General features: G+C 45.1%; 1 protein-coding gene across 1 annotated transcript in view; it reads right to left on the reverse strand.

The window, feature by feature from the left end:
- ttc28 (tetratricopeptide repeat domain 28) overlaps window positions 1-20907 on the reverse strand; it is an 842907-nt gene that overhangs the window by 531863 nt on the left and 290137 nt on the right. The window lies entirely within an intron of this gene.

Below are 20907 nucleotides of genomic sequence, written 5' to 3' on the forward strand. Positions count from 1 at the left end.
TGCTCCAATTAAGCAGTTTTATTTATAAAACACCTGGGTTAAAAGGATAGAGAATGCAAACGTCGTCCTGCACTCCCAATATCAGATATAACAGCTCACACACCGTGCACAGGCTTCAAGATTACAAGCAGTCTGACAGTTGATTGCCTGCAGCGGAGATGGAATAAGTTCCTGTACAAGGATGGAAATTCCATTTGTTGGTTAACCAAGAAGTTACTGGTAAATTCCAGCTGAGAAAAAGCTGGAAGACAAACTACCGTGCCAGCTCATATGCCTCAGTTTGTCACAAGGCACACTTAGCATTTATTGATACTAATATGCAAATTCAATAAATTACACTTGAGCCAGTGCGCTTTAATTTTGAGATAGTCTTCATTCTTCACATTAAATTGATCCCATTAGTCAGTGACCATTCTCAAAATAATCAAGTTTGAGAAGACATACTACATCATAGTACGCATGAGTGTTTTTCATTGTACATCTACCATCACATTTTATTGAATTCTTAATACGACAGTCTCTTTGGTGTGCTTCTCCATCCATCTCCAATTCATTTTTTATTTTTCTGCTTTTTTTTCCCCCTGCTGATTTATCCTGTAATGTAATCATTTCTTATTGTGGCGGGACTGGATTCTTTTGCAGAGTCTGACTCATTTCATTTGTTCCAAATGCTTGTAACAGATCGGAAGCTGTTCATCACTTAATGAATAACAACAAGCTGACACGCTTTGTTTAAACTGTCTGAATGCAACATCCATTTTATTGACAACTCTACATTGTGAACAATGCATTTGCTACGGTAAGTGAGAGAGTGAGTGAGTGAGTGAGTGAGGTGAGTGAGAGAGAGAGAGAGAGAGAGAGAGAGAGTGTGTGACATGAAAGGACACTAAAGGTCAGCCGTGATTACCCCTCCAGTGAAATTGTATGCCAACCCTCACTGTCTAGGCTCACACATAAATAATTGTCACTTGGTGGAGGTTTTGGAGGGCAGTCAACAATCGCAGAACTGGAGTCTGGCAAAATGCGAATGGCTTCAAGGTGAAGAAGAGGAAAGGTGACAGGCAGAAAAAGTGAAGAGGACAAAAGTGAATAGATATTGTAAAAATCAGACAGCCCCAGTAGTGTACCAATGCTCAAATAGTTGTATACTCTTCCACTCACAATTTCCCACAGCTTACCAAGATTTTAACTCCACAGTTCAGTATGGAGGGAAGAGAAATGGAAAAAATAGCTTTTGAAATTGGAGTTCAAATTCCATGTTGCAAGTAATTTAAAAGACAGTTATCATTTACAGATCGATTGGTAATGGAAGATATTAGTGCATCTTTAAAATTGAGTTGTAGGCTAAAAAATCATCCTCGATACTTATTTGAACATTGTAGAGAGACCTTTATCCTGCACCTAACCTACGCAATACTTGACTCTGGAGTGCTCTACAGACCAGTGTAAAAGGGGCTTTATTCTGTAACTAACCCATGCTGCACCTTCCAAGGAGTATCTGATGGGGCAGAAATAGATGCAGTTATACTCTCCATCTAAAGCTCTTGATGGGGTTGTTATAGAAGAGTTTTCCTTCGTACGTCCTGAAACAGTATCTGATCTGTCTGAGTGCTTCACTGAACAGTGTAGAAGGAGCTTTAATCCATACTGTGGCTGACCTGGGAGTACTGGGTAGTGACACTGGAAACAAACATTGTAAAGTGTTCTATTACCCTGGGGCGACATTTCTCGTATCTCAACAATCAAAAATCCACTAATAAACACAGATTGCTTTGCATCCCAAGAATAGAAATGGCCAACCCCTATCTATCAATTTCCACAATACAGACCAAGTAAACAGGCAATGCACGAGTGCAATCGATTCATGTAGTGTCGGACTGTATTTCTTTCCGAGGCTGCTGCAAGCGAAGCAGCGAGGAGGGATTGAAAAATGTGTGTCAGAAACTTGTTTAGCTTTCATCTTATTGTTTATTTTCCAAAAGGCATACTGAGAGTGGGGAGGAAGGTGGGGGAAGAGATCAAGTGGCTAAATATCCATGGATAAACTAGATCTGAAAGTGACAAGCGATTCATTGAAAAGCAGATGTTACTTCCAAAGCAAGCATCTGAATTCTATAACCAATGTCGTCAGTAAACATCTTGTGGAACCAGCACTTTCTATTCTTGTGAACAAAGTCTTCAATCTTTTGGTGCTACATCAGCATTTCTGCACAAAAAAAGTACAACTCTCAAATTTACTCAGTCTGGAAATTAGGAACTCTTCTTCAATTCTGTAAAAATTCCTCTAATTCAAGCTCGCAAAGATCAGCACTGCAAACACAGGCAGATCATTTCCCGAGACCACTCTAACTGGAAACATATGTACAATTTACAAGTGATAAAGGATTTGGAAACAGTCAGGTTATTAATTGCCCTTATTAATTGAGATTTAACAAGATAACAATACAGTTTAAAATAAGAATTCTACCTCGGCCCGTTGCTCAAAAGCTCTTGACTGCTCGAATATACAAGTGTGGAGCATACCATGTCTTTACTCTTAGTAACACTGCTACTATGTACATTACAGAATGAGCATATTACCTGCTTCTCCCAATTACTTTCTTGTGCAAAGTACAGAATAAGTATGTTAGTACTTCACTCCCACCAGTACTGCCTCACGTACAGCACAGAATAAGTTACTAGGCTTTACGCCTTACAATGCTACTCCACTTGTCCCAATGAATGAGTACATTATCAATTGCTTATAAACTGCACCAGTTTACCAATGTACAACAACAGCTTGTATTTATATAGCACCATTAACATAGTAAAATGTCCCAAGGCGCATCACAGGAGTATTATAAGACAAATAATTCAACACCGAGCCACACAAAAAGAAATTAGGGCAGGTGACCAAAAGCTTGGTCAAAGAGGTAGGTTTTAAAGAGCGTCTTAAAGGAGGAAAGAGCTAGAGAGGTTTAGGGAGGGAATTCCAGAGCTTGAGGCCTAGGCAACAGAAGGCACAGCCACCAATGGATGAACGATTATAATCAGGGATGCTCAAGAGGACACAATTAGAGCACAGATATCTTGAGGGGTTGTGGGGCTGGAGGAGATTCCAGAGACAGGGAGCGAAGAGGCCATGGAGGGGTTTGAAAACAAGGATGTGAATTTTGAAAATCGAGCTGTTGCTTAACCGGGAGCCAATGCAGGTCAGCGAGGAAAGGAGTGGTGGGTGAGCAGGACTTGGTGTGAGTTAGAACACGGGCAGTCGAATTTTGGATGACCTCAAGTTTACGGAGGGTAGAACGTGGGAGGCCAGCCAGGGGTGCGTTGGAATAGTTGGAATGCAGATAAAGACTATATTGCTCTAGTGCTGTTGTGTACCTGTACAAAATAACAATTGATGTTTTGCTCCTATTAATGCTATTTTTGAATGTAGGATTGTATAGTAAAAAGACGTGTATCTGCATAAGAAAAAACAGCTCAAAAATATCTAACTTGCACAAAAACTATAATATGCACCCTGAATTCACTGTAGAACAGAACCAATGTGCTATTTTGTCAAGCGTGACTGCAGTGACCCAGCAGGCATCCCTTTTTAAGATTCCTGTACAACATATTACAGCTGTCCAGATGGCTGATGGTCATACTGTGTCACAGTTCTGCCTGCCTGCCTGAAGCCCCCCCCCTCTCCATCCATCACGAATTCAGTCCCTAAACCACCATGTAATTAGCTGCAGAGAAAAATCCTGAAAGGTTTAAATCACAAAACCATAGCAAATTAAATACAAAGTGTCCAGAAAATGACCCACAGCAGCAGCTGCTGAATGATTTTACACATCACAGTGCACAGGAATAGAGACTAGTGAAGTGTTGGGGCCACATAATGAGGAAGAAGCAATGAACTGTTGCAAAACTCAATATCCATGAAATAATTCAGACCCGAACAATGTTTTAAAAAAAAATTATATTAAACAGCCAATGATTCCAGTTGGTTTCTTCCGAGCTTCATAACCTGGCCGCCCGTCAAGGCAGAGCCAGGATTGTACAAGCAGCTGCCAATCTGGGAGACATTTCCTTCAGCAACAGCAATTAGCTTCTAACGTGACAGGCCACGTTAAAGCACTGCTTCATCTCTGCATCTGGCACCGTAACTGTTCTCAGGACCGTGAGCAGTGTCACAAGAGATCAGACAGTATTAAAACAACAGGCACAACAAGGCATTTGGAGTGGTGTTACGCTCGGTGTTGCGGAGCATGACCCTCCTTTATATATTGCACTCAGAGTCGCTGGGTATAATGGGGTAAATTCGGCTGTTTTGTACACCGGGATAGCCAGAAGAGAGGTGTGCAGCCAATGGGGACACCGAATCGGGAAAGCAGGCCCTGCACCAATTTCCTACGGAGTTGCAATTCGGAAGTCTCTGCATTTAGTGAGCTAAATCGCTTGAACCCATTTCAGGCCTTTAACTTAGCCTCGTTAATGCCCCAAGTGTAATGCAGAAATATTTACACGACTTTTATTGCCATTAGTAATAATGCCACTGCCTTCAATTGTTAGGCCTCTGGCCTATTCCTGCCCAACGCTGCAATCTGAGTTTGTGTGCTCCCTGCACAGGGATCAAGCACTTTCATCTACTTTCCCACTGAATAACATGATAAAGCTATTCCCAAAGTATAGGGATCACTGATCTCCATGTTCACAATTTAAAGTTCATCCCAGTGACACTAAGGGACCAACTTTGTGTTTCAGTCCTTTGCACAATGCAAGATTTCAACAGAAATTTTCATTTTGATTGTGTGTCTTGCTTAGGTAAGGGTGTTCATATGTTACAGTGATGGAATTGTAACCATGGTCTCAAAATTGGCCAGGAGCTGCTCCATTTCTTTTTGGAGCAACTTGATTTTTCTGGAGTATCTTAAAAATCCCCATTTTGCACATTCAATTTGCGCCAGTGTAAGTGAGTTGGTTACACATTTTTTTAAGTTTACTTTAGTTTTTCTCAAAAGGGGGTGTTACCAGCCATCTACGCCAGTTTTGGCCATTTAGGCCAGCTAGTAGTTACTCCAAAGCTACTTAGGCCAGCGTATGTGGCCACTTCAGAAAACCCTTGCGGAGAGTTAAGAAATTAGCGCAGGGAGGTACACCAGCAGAACTTAATGATTTGACTAAAGACTGTGAATAGGATCAAACAGCTATACAGGACATCATATGATAAACTTCACAAAGTTAATTTACTATACAACAGAAGCATTCATGGAAGCTTAAACTACAAAAATAAAAGTAAAAGATAGTTGAATTAAATTGCCCTAATCTCACAACTAATTTAAACAACTATTTGTTTGCAATGATTATACTGGGGCAAAATTGAGCCCATATTATCTAAATAAAGTCGACTTCAATAAATAAGACATTCTCTCAGTGTTCCTCCGTCACTTATGTTCTTCTGTCACAATAGCCCTGCCTGCCTGCCCCAGCCCTGGCCGAGTGGCCAATCGACTCGATTTCCAGATGACTAAAGCTGCAAATCAAATACCCCTACTCACAGCAACATTTGCCGGTATCAGGTCCCACGCTGCAGCAACACACTGTGAGGCTGGGGGCGAGGAGCTACTGCGCATGCACGCACACTCCACTGCGCATGTGCAGACGTCCCGGCACTGTTTTCAGCGCGGGACGAGAGACGCTGGCTCCGCCCTCGACTCGACTGGCCACGCTGCGCGAAGACCCGGGAGAGGCTGGACAGCTGCCAAAGTGGGGAGCGATTTTTTCGGAGCACTTTCCATCGCAGAAAAGCGCCGCATCTCCGGTGAGTGCACAGAAAAAAGGGGTGGGCCAATTTTGAGTCCCATTGGGAGGGGCTTTGGGAGGGCGTACAAACAGGAACTGTTTAACAGATTGACAGGCTATTTACCAGGTAGTGTTCCATCTTCCGGAGATGAGGGGGTTGACTTACGAAGATAGGTTGAGTAGGTTGGGCCTATACACATTGGAGTTCAGAAGAATGAGAAGTGATCTTATCGGAACATAAGATAATGAGGGGACTCGACAAGGTGGACGCAGAGAGGCTATTTCCACTCATAGGGGAAGCTAAAATGAGGGAACATGGTCTTAGAATAAGGGGCTGCCCATTTAAAACTGAGATGAAGAAGAATTTCTTCTCTCAGAGGGTTGTAAATCTATGGAATTCTCTGCCCCAGAGAGCTGTGGAGGTCGAGTCATTGAATATATTTAAGGCGGAGATAGACAGATTTTTGAGCGATAAGGGAGTAAAGGGTTATGGAGAGCAGGCAGGGAAGTGGAGCCGAGTCCATGATCAGATCAGCCATGATCTTATTGAATGGCAGAGCAGGTTCGAGGGGCCAAACGGCCTATTCCTGCACCTATTTCTTATGTTCTTCTCTCCCATCTGCTCCCACGTCCTGAAGGTACTACAGACAGCATTGAGCCTTGTTGCCATCACCTACCAGGCATGATGTACTGTGGGCCCCTGGGAGGGTGCCCTGGAATTTTAAAAAGATGTACCCTCCCCACACCCATTCAGCAGATCTGCTTTTCCAGCCTCAAATGGTATCCAACAAAGCATTTGCCCACAGACTTGTTTCATGCCTTCACGAGGGGCTTCGTGTACCTTCATTCCAAGCCATCACCTCTTGCCCCCACACAGCTGTTGCAAAAGCTGACATTTTTACAAAATGTATTTGAGCCTTTTATAATGGATCAACACTTTTTATCCTTTAAATTTTGAGCTATGAGGCTCCATTTATCTTGCTCCCTATGCAAGCTCAAGCACAGGATATGTACGAGCTCGTTGTTCTGCCAGAATGTGATTAAGGCCTCATGCCTCTTGGTGGCATTTTAGCCTGGATTGCTGAAATGACCTCAATATATATGAATGTTATACCCAGTAGCAAAAGGTGTGCTACTAAAGTATACCAGTAAATCCCCAGACGATTTTCACAAGTAGTCTAGGACAGAGGCTTGGGTAGAAAAATTAGTTCATGAGTATCTATGTTAATGTAGCTTTATTTAATGCGTTTTCTTTCATCAGACACACAACACGACAAGAACAACTTGCACCTTTAACATGAAAGTGACCCAAAAAGAACATGTACCCTGTATTAGTGTTGTTGATTGCAGTGCGCTCTCAGCAGGTGCCACAGAAATCGAATAATATTTCATTCTTCAGCACCATTAACAACAAAATAAGTTCCAAGTTAATGTTCCTAATTATACGGTAACTGGTTCCAAGGTTCCATCAGCCCACCAACCCAGCTGTCTTTATAACTAGCTCACCAAAATTAGACTGCATAAAAATGGCAGGGAATTTGTTGTTCTTGTGTAAATTCGTAACGCAGAACTCAGATGCCAGCTAGCACAGCTCCCACATGTAACACTTTCAATCATTACAGCGTTGTTCTGTGTAACAAGTTCAAGACATCACGACATTGGCTACCGGACTGCCTACAGTGTAATCTTATTTGGCTTTTCCAAATCCAGCCAACATCAGAAGAGTGGTTTACTCTTGGTGACATAGTCCGCACGCCAAACTGCAGGATCTATTTAATCAGGGCGACTGGCTTCAGTGCTCCTCCAAGGTTTGCTCTCTTAGTCCTGCCAAGCTGTAAATATGCCATTTTGCAAACACTTCCGCCTTCTTACAGGCTCACTGTGTTAAAATCAAGATTCAATTAATAGTCTCCAGGTTCAAGGCCTTACCTATTTCAATCTTCCCTTCCGTCTCAAAACTTTTAAAACCATGGCTCGGCATCACTTAACAACAACTTCCTGATTTAGTTTGTCATCATCTTTATTCCTTTCCATCTTGGCTGTGTCCTGCATTATAGGCCTTGGGGACCTTCACTTTGGATTTTCAATAAAAGAGAACCCCTTTTGTTGCGCCATATTGGAGTCTGCAGCAATAATTGTTTTACGCAACAACCTGCAGCAGCAGACCAGCTTTACATCTGACTTTATCCCCTTCTTCCTGTAGGTCATGACGACCCATACTGGTCTGCTGAGGCATTGGTGCCATCAGCTCTCCAGTATCTCGCCCCAAGTTGCCGTTCTTCATATGAGCTCAGAAGGTGAATGTCACAGGAAATTCGACCACTCAGTCTTCCCGATCAAAACGCAATGACTGCCCTGACCGACTGTTTTAAAAAAAAACTGAAACATTGGATGAGTTGGCTGTAGTTCATTTACTGAAAGAGATTGTTAGCACTATACATCCCATCATAATGATGGACAGGACAGACTGAAGTCATTTATTTTTTTCAGAAAGTTGTTCTTTCAGCATAGGCCGCCCACATACAGTGTTGACAGGTACCGAACCTCCCATCATGCAGTCCTGACTAGCATGGAGGCCATGTATTACTTCCTGGCATGTAACATACTTCAAACGGGCCTGCTGAGTTTTATTCAGCTAAAACTGTCAAAACATTGTCAAAAGTTACTGAAAATGGTTGAAAGCAAATCACAGATGGGCAGAACGGCTGTATAAACTCATTCTACCTCAATGGCATGTGTAATTCAAGCAAAACTGACCAATACCTTGTTCTGTACATAATTCTGCCAAATATTATTGAAACCAGATTGACAAACTAATAATTCCTAATTACAGCAGCCCTTGTGGCTGCTACAGATGGAAGACGCGATACATTTTGAAAGAACATGAAAGGGGGTTGCGATAAATTCTTCATTCTTGGGAAGGCAAGCAAGGAAAGCAAAAGGCTCAGTAGACATCACCCCAGCTAATCAAGCTTTCAAACTTCATTCCAATCAGTCACAAGAAGCCAACAAAATATTTTTCATTACATCATCCTGACATGCCCGTTGTTTGGGAGGAAGGATGTGCCTCTAGGGACTGCTCTTTTGGAACAGGGAGAAAGTAATGTCCACCGCTACACTCCATTAACAAACAGCTTCTTTGCAGCCTACACCAAATCAATATGAATCAAATACTTAGAACTGCCATTTAAAAGCTCTGGCCTTGGCAAAAATCTTTATCTTAATGCACAAGTGGCAACAGTAATAAGGTGAAACTAGTTTCCAACCTTCCGGCTGCTACAATACTGGAGGTGTTGGGACTCCCACCTAAACCATTTGAGTTTCACTTCCAAGTGCAGACAGATTTTCATTCTTGTTCTTTCAAAGTACAGGATGGGAGGAAAGAGCATCATGCAAAAGGCGGGGGAGGGGGGGAAAACTTTGGCGGGGGAAGGCTCTTTCCCATAGTACTCATGTGCATCTCCTGGTGGGTGCAGAAAGGAACAGTATTAATGATGTGTGTCCGGGTGACAGCAGCTTGAACTGTCCCACCCTCCCAAATGAGGGCGGCAGCATAAAGGAATATGAAACTGGGAGTTACAGCACTTAGAAATGACAAAGTCAGCATTGCTTTTCCCAAATATATAAGTATTCAAAACTACCACTAATTCTTTTCAGCTGGATAATTTGAGGGTGTTGAATAAATGTATTAATTTATTCCTTAACTATTATCGCAAGCTACTTCCTTTAAAGCAGCTTCAGCTGCCAGGAAAAGGTCACACAATATTTGGAGAGGAAAGTTGGACATAGCTATTACACTCATAATAAAGGGTGAGACCGAGTACTGTGTGCAATGAGCAAGTGTGACCTTAGCTCCTTTAATTAGATTCCAGAGTGCAGGTACCTCGTGGATGGCCTGCTTATATACTGTGCTCCCAAGGGATGCTGGGATCCCTTGCACTCCAACAGGTGGGCCCTCTGGTGGTCAGGTGTCATGCAGGTTACAAAGGTTTAAATACATAACAATAGCCAACAACCTTTAACGCATCTTTTACACCATGTCAGTCAACTGCTTTATGTCTGGGACATGGAACACACTATATAGCACATGGGACACAATATCCTTAATGAATGAAACTGGCTCAAAGTGCCAACAAGGTGGCAGAGCAGAAGCTTTTCAGATGTATGATGTATTTTTAAAGAAAGACTTGGATTTATATAGCCCTTTTCACGACCACTGGACACCTCAAAGAGCTTTACAACCAATGAAGTACTTTTGAAGTGTAGTCACTGTTGTAGTACATAAGAACATAAGCAATAGGAGCAGGAGTAGACCATTTGGCCCCTTGAATCTGCTCCGCCATTAATATGATCATGGCTGATCTGATCTTGGCCTCAACTCCACCTCCCTGCCCGCTCCCCATAACCCTCGACTCCCTTATCGCTCAAAAATCTGTAACGTGGGAAACATGACAGCCAATTTGCACACAGCAAGCTCCCACAAACAACAATGTGATAATGACCAGATAAACTGTTTTTATGTTATGTCGATTGAGGGATTAATACTGGCCAGGACACCAGGGATAAATCCACTGGTTTTCTTTGAAACAGTGCCATGGGATCTTTTACATCCACCTGAGGGGGTAGATGGGGCCTTGGTTTAACGTGTCATCCGAGAAAGTTATATTTTCTAGCATTAGGTTTTCTCATTTAAAGTTATAATAATGTACTGTGTCTTCTAGTTTGCTTAATATATTTGAGAGTCAAGCAGACATTATGGAATGCAAAGCCCACTGATTACTGTGGTTGTCAGTAAGAGCTGCTGGGCTGACCACCAGTTTAAACATACAATACTGCAATTTTACTCGAATTTGAAACAGGAAAAACCTAGTCTGAATTGTGTTCTTAATGCTTAGGCTCTGCTCACCACATTAGGAGATACATTGCTTCAAATACGGACACTTAAAAATGCTAGTTTAGCCAACTGTCAATTAACCCCTTGCTGCACTTAACATCTAACTGTCCCACCTGGCTAGGTGAAAATTCAGCTGAGCCAGGTAGATGTTGAGTGCCAAATATTACTGTAAGCTGCTGAACAGTACATTGGAACTCAGGGTAAGAACAGTCAACTATTTTTGAACACTTTAGAATGCTTGATTTTTATAATCAAAAAGGTAGTCAATTTAACACTTTTAGTGCAACATTTTAAATTATGTTGTATTAACTGGCCAATTTAAAAATATCGCATTGAAATCGAGGTGTTTCCCAACCCTAGGCAGACGTACTACAGAATCTTTATCCATGTGCCACAGTAATTGTCTTCAGGTGATGCAGGATTCTAAGGGCCTAAATTTGGACATTACATTTTTCAGAAAGCCACAAGAACAGATCAGATTACTAACATACTGTGCAATAGCAATACAGGAACACAGATTCAATTTTCCCATTCCATTGAGTTTCCATTGTTAGCTATGCTTCTCACCACAATCACATGGGAAAGGGGAAGCTGAGGAGACAGCCATTCTCATGCATGACCTGAAGGTTACTGTAAGGCAGTATTTGCAGACTTTCAGGAGAAGGATACCCGACTTCCCCCTCAGCTTTAGAGGGGGGAAAAGTGATTCCACACCTCAAAAATAAACATAGTTTGCAAACATCAATCATTCCTCATCAAACGCTCGATGATCAGACGCAGGCAAGGGGTTTCACTGCATACTGGATGAATGCAGTGCTTGGCACCTTAGGCAGATGAATGATTTGATTAGTTCAGGGGCAAGCCAGGGGCTCGGACAAGGAGTCGGGACTTAGTGTAGCTTAGAGGTGCACTTGGAGGAAGGGCACCAATGCCTCCTTGCAGTTTCCTGGCTCCAGGCAGTTTGTGCATTACTTGCTCAGCTTGACAGATGTTCTTGAATTTTTTTTCCAACCAGATTTTGGGGACACAGCATCAGGTTGTGCCAGAGCTGAGGGATGCAACCGCTTGCTATTTAGTTTAAGCTGGTCAAACACGTGAACAACACAAGTTCCCTGCTTCACTGGTAGTAAACCAAGTAAGGCGTGGGGTCTCCTCCAAAAAGGATACAAGGTGGGGCCAGGATCAGAGCATGTAATGAAGTGTGCCCTTTGTGAGACGAGATGTATGTGGGCAGTGGAGAATTAAAGTAAGCTTAATGCCTCTCTCCATTGCTTCCTGAGAGTGGGTGGTCAGTCATGTTCCCAGGAGTAACATAGACTTACATCCTCTGACGATCTGGAGGACTACATGGAGTTGAAGTGAGAGGCATATCTTCCAGAGGGCCATGTTGAGTTGGACTTTGGGAAGCATGGCTACATTGGGGAGGTAGTGTTGGATTTGGCCCTCTGACCCTGCCAAATAGTATTCTGCTCAAGAATTAAGAGATGCATAACTCAAAATGACCCTCAAAATATGTAACAGGAGGTACACTGTTATATGAATTTGTTACTATTTGAGGAGTAGTGCAATCTTTTGTATTACAGGTAAAGCGTCGAAAATCTGGAGTTTCGGAATCCGGACCGGTCAGTGGCAGGGTCGTCCAGAATCCATAAAATGTTCCGGAATCCAGACCCGCCTACCTCGGGCCTCACTGCCCATCGCCCTTACCTCGGGGCCTCTTCGCTGCCTGAACAGCTCCTCAGCGGAGGTGCCCACCCAAACAGCTCCTCGGCAGAAGTGCCCACCCGAGCAGCTCCTCCGTGACGGGGCCTGCCCAAATACCTCCATGGCGGCGGTGCCACGCCTGACGACCCCATCGATTGGGCCGGCGGAGACCCGCCCTTTCTGACGTTCCAAAATCTGGAAATATCTGAACCTGGGCTCGGGTGTTTCCGGATTCGTGACGTCAGAAAGACAATCGAAAGTCCGGAACAGCCCGGAATCCGGAACAGCCTCGGTCCCGAGGGTTCCGGATTCTCGACGCTGCACCTGTACTTAATGATGATGAAACAACGTTTCGACCAGAGGTAAAAAATCTAAAACTGCACCAAGAATGAAGACTATTGGAACCCAATACTATTCATACGAAAAGTAGACATATCAAGAGTGTTAAGTCCTGACTCTAATGTACCGACTTACACGAGGCACATGTTGAAGTCAAAGTCACTCAGGACCTGCACCTTTAATTCCAGCTCTCCCAGTGCTGCACTTGCCTGAGACCTCCCTTTATATACCTCAGTGGGGCAGGTATGGAGTGTCTCCCGCAAGTGCACCCCTGGTGGTAAGGTATGCTTATTGTTACAGGTCATATCCAGTTACAGTCATGTATAGCATGGTAAGATACAGTTGTATACAGTAATGTGAGATACATGACAAAGAGGCTCTCTTAGAATCATAGAAATTTACAGCACACAAGGAGCCTATTTGTGTTTGTGTCGGCCGACCAAGAACTATCCAGCCTAATACCACTTTCCAGCTCTTGGTCCATACTCCTGTAGGTTAAGTCACTTCAAGTGCATATCCAAGTACTTTTTAAATGCTATGAGGGTTTCTGCCTCGACCACCCTTTCAGGCAGTGAGTTCCAGACTCCACAACCCTCTGTGAAAACATTTCTCCTCAAATCGCCTTTAAACCTCCTACCAATTACTTTAAATCTATGCCCCCTGGTTGTTGACCCCGTTAATAAGGGGAAATAGATCCTTCCTATCCACTCGATCTAGGCCCCTCATAATTTTATACACCTCAATTAGGTCTCACTTTAGCCTTCTCTGTTCCAAAGAAAACAACCCCAGCCTATCCAATCTTTTCTCATGGTTAAAATTCTCCAGTCCAGGCAACATCATTGTAAATCTCCTCTGTACCCTTTCCAGTGCAATCTCATCTTTCCTGTAAATAGGTGACCAGAGCTGCACGCAGTATTCTAAGCTGTAGCCGAGCTAGTGTTTTATACAGTTCAAGCATAACCTCCCTGCTCTTGTATTCTATGCATTGGCTAATAAAGACAAGTATCCCGTATGCCTTCTTAACCATATTATCTACCATGCACTCCAAGATCCCTACGTTCCTCTACACTTCTCAGTGTCCTACCATTTATTGTGTATTCCCTTGCCTTTTTAGCCCTCCTCAAATGCATTACCTCACACTTCTCCGGATTGAATTACATTTGCCACTATTCTGCCCACCTGACCAGTCCATTGATATCTTCTTGCAGTTTACAGATTTCTTCATTATCAACCACATGGCCAATTTATGTATCATCTGCAAACTTCTTAATCATACCTCCTACATTCAAGTCCAAATCATTGATATATACCACAAAAAGCAAGGGAGCTAGTACTGAGCCCTGCAGAGCCCCACTGGAAATAATCTTCGAGTCACAAAAACACCCATCAACCATTACCCCTTGCTTCTTGCCTCTGAGCCAATTTTGGATCCAACTTGCCACTTTGCCCTGGAACCGATGGGCTTTTACTTTCGTGACCAGTCTGCCATGTGGGACCTTATCAAAAGCCATATAGCTAAAAATCCATATAGACTACATCAAATGCACTATCCTCATCGACCCTAATATGTCCTTACTATACAGTATAAATGTACACGATGCCCATCCTTGAGAGAAGGTCACTCTGTGACCAGTTACCTTTATTACCAAGACCTCAAGTGATGAAGGTGGGTGGAGCTTCCCCTTTTATACCAGAAAGTCCAGGTTAGGTGAGTCTCCCTTCTGATCAATGTTCTCAAGGTGTACAACTTAGGTCAGCTTATACATGGGTTACAATGATAGTTGAATACATGACATCACCTCCCCGCCCAAGTCTTATTGGGATCACAGGTTAAGTCTCTCTGGTGGTTTACGCTCCTTTGTAGAGCGCCTGAGTTGGGGCTCCGGTTGTTGGGCGCTGGCCTGAGTGTCTGCTGTTTGCGGTGCCTCAGGCTTGTCCGGACTGCCCACAGTGACTGGGCTCGCCTCCACTTGGTTCCGGTGTTCGGTCACCTGTGGTGGAGTAAACTCTACGTCGTGTTCTTCCTCGGTTTCTTTTATGGAGTTGTTGAATCTCCTTTTAGTTTGATCCACGTGTTTGCGGCAGATTTGTCCATTGGTAAATTTAACTACCAAAATCCTATTCCCTCTTGGGCAATCACAGTGCCTGCAAGCCATTTGGGCCCTGCAGCATAATTAAGGACAAAAACAGGATAATTGACATCAATACATCGCGCCCTCGCATTCCTGTCATGGTAGTCACATTGTGACTGACGCCTGCTCTCAACAATTTCTTTCATAGTAGGCTGTATAAGGGAGAACCTGGTTTTGAGCATCCTTTTCATTAGCAGCTCTGCAGGTGGAACCCCTGTGAGCGAGATCTATTGGCCAACAGGAGGCGTGATAAGCGGCTTTGTAGGGAACCCCCGTGGATTCTGAGCAGCCCCTGTTTGATTATCCGCCTGGCCATTTGAGGCCGGCTTGAACGGTGCCGTTCTGACATGGTTGATTCCATTGCCTGCCATGAAGTCCTGGAATTCAATGCTTGTGAAGCACGGGCCATTGTCACTGACCAAGACATCTGGTAGACCGTGGGCGGCGAACATTGCCCATAGACTTTCTACAGTGACAGAGGATGTGTTTGATTTTAAAATGGCACACTCAATCCATTTGGAGTAGGTGTCTACTACAACCAAAAACATTTTTCCCATGAAAGGACCTGCTTAGTCCACATGGATGCGTGACCATGGCTTGGTGGGCCAGGACCGGGGCTAAGGGGGGCTTCCAGCTGAGCACACGTGTTGCACCAGTGAACACAAAGTTCCAGGTCTGTATCTATCCCTGGTCACCAAACTTATGACCTGGCAATTGCCTTCATCGTGACTATGCCCAGGTGCTCATCGTGAAGTTCTCTGATAAACACCTCTCTGCCCATCTGGGGCATGACTACTTGGTTTCCCCACAGTAGGCAATTGGCCTGAATCGAGAGTTCATCCTTGCGCCTATGAAACGGTTTAAATTCCTCAGGGCATGCCCCGTACGTGGCTGCCCAGTCCCCATTCAGGACACATTTCTTAACTAAAGACAGTAGCGGGTCTTTATTTGTCCAGACTTTAATCTGACGGGCTGTCAGAGGTGAGCCTTCGCTTTCGAAAGCTTCAACAGCCATGACCATCTCAGCATCATGCTCAGTTGTCCTCTCAGTGGTGGCTCGTGGGAGCCTGCTGAGTGCATCAGCGCAGTTTTCAGTGCCCGGTCTGTGCCGAATTGTGTAGTCATACGCGGCTAATGTGAGTGCCCACCTCTGTATGCGGGCCGATGCATTCACATTTATGGCCTTGTTGTCGGCCAAAAGGGATGTTAGGAGGTTGTGATCTGTCTCCAGCTCAAATTTCCTGCCAAACAGGTATCGGTGCATTTTTTTTTACTACATATACACATGCGAGCGCTTCCTTTTCTACCATCCCGTAGCCCCTTTCTGCTTGGGACAGACTTCTGGAGGCATAAGCTACCGGCTGTAACTGACCATTGGCATTCATATGCTGCAACACACACCCGACCCCACAGGACGACGCATCGCACGTTAAAACAAGTTTCTTACACGGGTCATATAACGTTAACAGTTTGTTGGAGCATAACAAATTACGTGCTCTATCAAAAGCCCTTTCCTAGCTGTCCCCCCAGACCCAATCATGACCTTTTTGTAGGAGCACGTGTAGCGGCTCTAACAGCGTGCTCAATTTGGGAAGAAAGTTACCAAAATAGTTCAGGAGCCCGAGGAACGAATGCAGGTCCGTCGTGTTACGGGGTCTGGGTGCTCTCTGGATCGCTTCAGTTTTGGATCCAGTCTGCTGCTACCCTCCTCCCCAGGAATTCTACCTCTGGAGCGAAGAAAACGCAATTCGCCTTTTTCAGTCGCAGCCCTACCCGGTCCAGTCTGTGTAGCACCTCCTCCAGGTTGTGGAGGTGTTCTTCAGTATCGCAACCAGTGATGAGGATGTCGTCTTGAAAAACCACCATCCTTGGAATCGACTTGGAGTCTTTCCATATTTCGCTGAAAGATCGCACCGGCCGAACGAATCCCGAACGGACATCTGTTATACTCAAACAATCCCTTGTGTGCCGTGATGGTGGTCAGCTTCTTCGACTCACTCGCCAGCTCCTGGGTCATGCAAGCTGAGGTCAGGTCCAATTTTGAAAAAAGTCTGCCACCGGACAGCATCGAGAAGAGGTCCTCTGCTCTCGGTAGCGGGTACTGGTCTTGGAGTGACACCCGATTGATGGTGGCCTTGTAATCCCCTGATAATATCCTGACCGATGCCGGGTTGAAATAATGTCAAATTTGTCCAGGACCTGTGAGCATGATACTCGCTCCACAAAAGAAATTGCATTGCCATCGCCCCATTTCCAGTTCATGACAGCAAGCCAACTCCTCCCCAATAGTGCGGGGCCGCCCCGCAGGACAATCCAGAGTGGCAACCTGTTCTCCGAATCTTTGTGGATCACGACTACCGTGGCGCTGCCTAGCACTGGAATAATTTCCTTCGTAGATGTCCGTAGCTGTGCGTCAATCGGCAATAATTTTGGCCTCCTGGCCTTGGACACCCACAACCTTTCGAACTGTTTGATGCTCATGAGGGACTGGCTGGCCCCCGTGTCTAGATCCATTAATACTGGGATGCCATTGAGAAGCACGCATCATTATCGGTGGCGTCCTGGTAGATGAACTGTATATGTGCTCCACATGGACTTGCTGAACTTCAGCTTCCAGCGATTTCCCCCAGTACTCATTTGGCCTCATAGGGCTTACATCGGGCCCGTCGTCCTCGTACATCAACCTGGCTGCAGGCTTCCTGCACATACACGCCAAGTGACCGCTGACGTTGCAGTTTCTGCAGGTATTTTGCTGATACCTGCAAGCTCTGGCTGGGTGTTTGCCTCCACACCTCCAGCATGAGCTGGAGGCCCCGTTGTTGGAAACAAAAGATCCATTACCAGTCGATCGTCTCTGACTGTCTCTGTAACTGTCCTTAAGCACACCATTAACAGGTGCTGATGGCCCCATTACTGGCCGCATTGTCCATTGCGATGGCATGAATCGCTGTTCAGCTAGCCATTGTCTCTGTTGAATTCCCCTTTTGGGTTCGACTACATGCTGGGGCATGTCCGATTGCCCTTGCCTGCCTAGAGAACTGTATGCCGCGTTAACAATGTTGACTCCCTGGTCGTTTGCCACATTTGAGCCAAGATTTTTGTCATACATCATTCTGGTCTCTTCCTCCCCGGAGATAAATGTCTGGGCTATCAGAGCCGCCGCTTCCAAGGTCAAGTCTTTGGTCTCAGTTTCCTGAAAACCCCAGCATGCCCGATGCCCTCAATAAAAAAAGTCTTGCAGCATCTCCGCTCTGTATGCATCTGGGAACTTACATAGGCTCGCCAGTCGCCGGAGATCTGCCACGAAGTCAGGAACGCTTTGCCCTTCTCGCCACCGGTACGTGTAAAACCAGTGTCTCGCCATGTGCATGCTGCTCGCCGGTTTAAGGTGTTCCCCGATCAACTTACTGAGCTCATCGAACGTCTTGTCCGCCGGTTTCTCTGGCGCTAGAAGGTCCTTCATCAGGGAGTACGTCCTGGATCCACAAACCGTCAGGAGATGAGCCCTGCGTTTGTCGGCCGAATCCTGTCCCAACCATTCCTTAGTGACAAAACTTTGCTGTAGTCTCTCAATAAAGTCGTCCCAATCATCACTAACACAGTACCTCTCTTCTGTGCTGCTCGTGGCCATGCTCGCGTGGTTTAAATTCCAGTTTCTCGCCAATAATATGTCCTTACTATACAGTATAAATGCACACGAGGCCCACACTTGAGAGAAGGTCACTCTGTGACCAGTTACCTTTATTACCAAGACCTCAAGTGTTGAAGGTGGGTGGAGCTTCCCCTTTTATACATGAAAGTCCAGGTTAGGAGTGTCTCCCACAAGTTCACCCCTTGTGGTCAATGTTCTCAAGGTGTACAATTTAGGTCAGCTTATACATGGGTTACAATGATAGTTGAATACATGACAGACCCGACCCTCTTTGTTACCTCCTCAAAAATTTCAATCAAGTTCGTCAGGCACGACCTTCCCTTAAAAAATCCGTGCTGACTGTCCTTGATTAATCCATGTCTTTCTAAATGAAGATTTATCTATCCTCAGAATTTTTTTCAATAATTTTCCCACCATCGAGGTTAGGCTAACTGGCCTGTAATTACTTAGTCTATCCCCTTCTCCTTTTTTTAAACAACAGTACAACATTAGCAGTCCTCTGGCACCACACCTTTTAGCCAGAGGTGATTGGAAATTGATGGTCAGACCCTCTTCTATTTCCTCTCTTGCTTCTCTGAACAGTCTGGGATTCATTTCATCCAGGCCTGGGGATTTATCCACTTTCAAAAAAGTTAAATCCCTTAATACTTCCTCTCTCACTGTTTATCTCATCTAATATTTCATACTGCTCCTCCCTGATTACAATGTCTGCATTGCCCCTCTCTTTTGTGAAAACAGACGGCAAGTATTATTGAAGAACTATACCCATGTCTTCCACCTCCACACACAGATTACCTTTCTGGTCTCTAATCGGCTCTACTCTTTCTTTAGTTATCCTTTTGCTCTGAATGTGTTTAGAAAACATCTGAGTTTTCCTTGATTTTACTTGCCAATATTTTTTCATGTCCTCTCTTTGCTTTCCAAATTTCCTTTTTAATTTCACCCCTGCACTTTCTGTACTCCTCTCAGGTTTCTGCTGTATTGAGCTCTCAGTATCTGTCATAAGTTTCCTTTTTTTATATCCTGTATGCCCCTTGACATCCAGGGAGCTCTCGATGTTTTCGTCCCACCCTTTTTCGTTAAGGGAACAGACTTATCTGAATGGCGGCAGATTAAGAAAAGGGGAGGTGCAGCGAGACCTGGGTGTCATGGTACATCAGTTATTGAAAGTTGGCATGCAGGTTCAGCAGGTGGTGAAGGCGGCAAATGGTATGCGTCGAGGAGGCGGCTCGGGAGGTCGGAGGAGGGGCCTATAAAGGTCCAGCAGTCAGTCGGGGAGCAAGGTGCGTCGAGAAGGAGGCTCGGGAGGTCGGAGGAGAGGCCAATAAAAGGTCCAGCAGTCAGTCGGGGAGCAAGGTGCATCGAGGAGGAGGCTTGGGAGGTCGGAGGAGAGGCCTATAAAGGCCCAGCAGGTCGGGGAGTTCGTGAATCGAGGAGGCCAGCTGGTGCAGCTGTAGCAGGGAGAAGGCAAAAAAGTAGAAAGAAATCGAAAGATGACGTCACAGCCAAGGGGGCAAGTGATTTTTCTTTTCCTTTCTAGATCAGTAAGTAACCTTTAGCATTGTTGTTACCAATTTAAGGGTTAAGTCATGGCAGGACAGCTCGGACACGTGTTATGCTCCTCCTGTACGATGTGGGAAGTCAGGGACGCTTCCAGGACGAAACGCATTGCAGCACTGGAGCTGCGGGTGGATTCACTCTGGAGCATCCACGATGCTGAGAATGACATGAATAGCATGTAAGGTGAGTTGGTCTTATCGCAGGAAAAGGGTACACAGCCAGATAGGGAATGGATGACCAACAGGAAGAGCAGTGCAAGGAAGGTAGTGCAGGGGTCCACTGCGGTCGTCCCACTGCAAAACAGATACACCACTTTGGGTACTGTTGAGGGGGATGACTCATCGGGGGAGGGCAGCAGCAGCCAAGTTCATGGCACCGTGGGTGGCTCTGCTGCACAGGAGGGCAGGAAAAAGAGTGGGAGAGTTATAGTGATAGGTGATTCAATTGTAAGGGGAATAGATAAGACTTTTCTGCGGCCGCAACTGAGACTCCAGGATGGTATGTTGCCTCCCTGGTGCAAGGGTCAAGGATGTCTCGGAGCGGGTGCAGGGCATTCTGAAAAGGGAGGGTGAACAGCCAGTTGTCGTGGTGCATTTCGGTAAAAAACGGGATGAGGTCCTACGAGATGAATTTAAGGAGCTAGGAGCTAAATTAAAAAGTAGGACCTCAAAAGTAGTAATCTCAGGATTGCTACCAGTGCCACGTGCTAGTCAGAGTAGGAATCGCAGGATAGCTCAGATGAATACGGAGCTTGAGAAGTGGTGCAGAAGGGAGGGATTCAAATTCCTGGGACATTGGAACTGGTTTTGGGGGAGGTGGGACCAGTACAAACCGGACAGTGTGCACCTGGGCAG

The sequence above is a fragment of the Pristiophorus japonicus genome, chromosome 8, assembly GCF_044704955.1.
Source record: "Pristiophorus japonicus isolate sPriJap1 chromosome 8, sPriJap1.hap1, whole genome shotgun sequence".
Lineage (NCBI taxonomy): Eukaryota > Metazoa > Chordata > Chondrichthyes > Pristiophoridae > Pristiophorus > Pristiophorus japonicus.